This window comes from Hevea brasiliensis, chromosome 14 (genome assembly GCF_030052815.1).
Source record: "Hevea brasiliensis isolate MT/VB/25A 57/8 chromosome 14, ASM3005281v1, whole genome shotgun sequence".
Taxonomy (NCBI): Eukaryota; Viridiplantae; Streptophyta; class Magnoliopsida; order Malpighiales; family Euphorbiaceae; genus Hevea; species Hevea brasiliensis.
The window spans coordinates 13,282,401-13,283,889 of record NC_079506.1 but is presented as its reverse complement, the minus strand read 5'-3'; the positions used below and the strand labels follow the sequence as shown (position 1 = coordinate 13,283,889).

The following is a 1,489-nucleotide window of genomic DNA, read 5'->3' as shown; positions in this document are numbered from 1 at the left end:
TGTTAAGCAACATTCTTGCTTTAGTTTTATATATAATTTTTTTTCTCTATTCGGTAGGTTTTATATTTTATCTATATTCAGTTTGATTTTCTGGATCTTTATAAATACCAAAGATGCTAAACTTTATTTTCTAATTCATATATTTGATGCATGAGGTCTTTGAGATCATTTATTGCTACATACGACAGCCTGCAATCTGAAACTTGGATATCACAATGCAAATTACCTTTACTTGCTAAGCTCATGGTAGATAATTTGAGAACCTAGTGGATATAGACTATACATTTGTAGATGGGGTCTCATTTGGTGGCATGGTTTCAGAGCCTGCTCTTCTGCCTCTTTCACTTCTGCTGTTGTCAGCAAATTTTAAGCTTGCCTGAAGTAATCCTTGCTCTTTCTCCTTTGAATTCCATTCAGACATGTAATAGTATTCTTCTGTTGCAGTATTTTCGGATGATGTGCCACAAAACATTCCACCCCATTGTGGGAAGTATATTAAACATATTGCGAGAGTGCAGCATATAATCATAATACCCATGAGTGTTATCCCTTTTTCTTTGTAGTATTTGGATCCTTTGAAGAAAATTAGTTGAGTCAGAACAGCACCCACATTTCCACCACCGCCTGTTATACCGGATATTAGCCCTAATGACCTGGAGAATTAAACGTATGGATGCATAAATATTAGAATTGATCCTCTGCGAGATAGTAAAGGAATGGAATCAAGTGGAAGTAGAAATCTTAATTACCTCCTCGAGCACTTAAGGATCCCACTTGCCCAAGAATGATGCACAGTACACCTCCCAATGTCTGCACTATCCACAAAGCCCATAGCCTACCTCTCATTCCAAACCTCTTTGCTACGATATCAGAAATCAATCCTCCAGCTGGTCTAGAAACAATATTTGCTAGTGCAAAAGTTGCTGCAATAAACAATATTTGCTTGTCCAAAAGTTGCTGCAATAATTCCTGCTGTCTGGAGTTCCAGATCAAATCTGTCATAAAAATATTCAGCTATTATATTGTCAATTGTCTGCTCCGCCCCAAAACAGTATCCTCAAGTTAATGCCAGGATCCACCCTCTGTAATTTGTAACCCCATGATAGAAGACGCTTAAGAATTTATCTTTGGGTTTATCCCCTGAATTTCGTAGCCTACCGAAGTTCCCGTCTGGCAAGTCCTGGCCGAAGATCAATGCTGCAAATGCTGATAACATTTGAAACAGGGCAGGAATGAAAAATGCATTTCTCCAAGCTGTAAATTTCACTGCTCCAATGTCACGGATTAGGCCAACAACAAGGGGCATGATCAGCTGCGTCGCCCCACCACCAAGATTGCCCCATCCGCCTGCAACACCATTAGCGGTGCCAACTACTGGGGCTGAAAACATGGAGCTCATCCAGAATTGAGTGGAGACAAAAGTGGCCAAGGAGAAGCCTGTGAAAAAGAGTGCTAGGATAAAAGATACAGGTGATGAGGCGTTGGACAT

General features: G+C 40.0%; 1 pseudogene; it reads right to left on the bottom strand.

Annotated features, from left to right (window-relative positions):
• Positions 1-277: 277 nt before the first annotated feature.
• Positions 278-1,489, bottom strand: LOC131173311 (high affinity nitrate transporter 2.5-like; annotated as a pseudogene).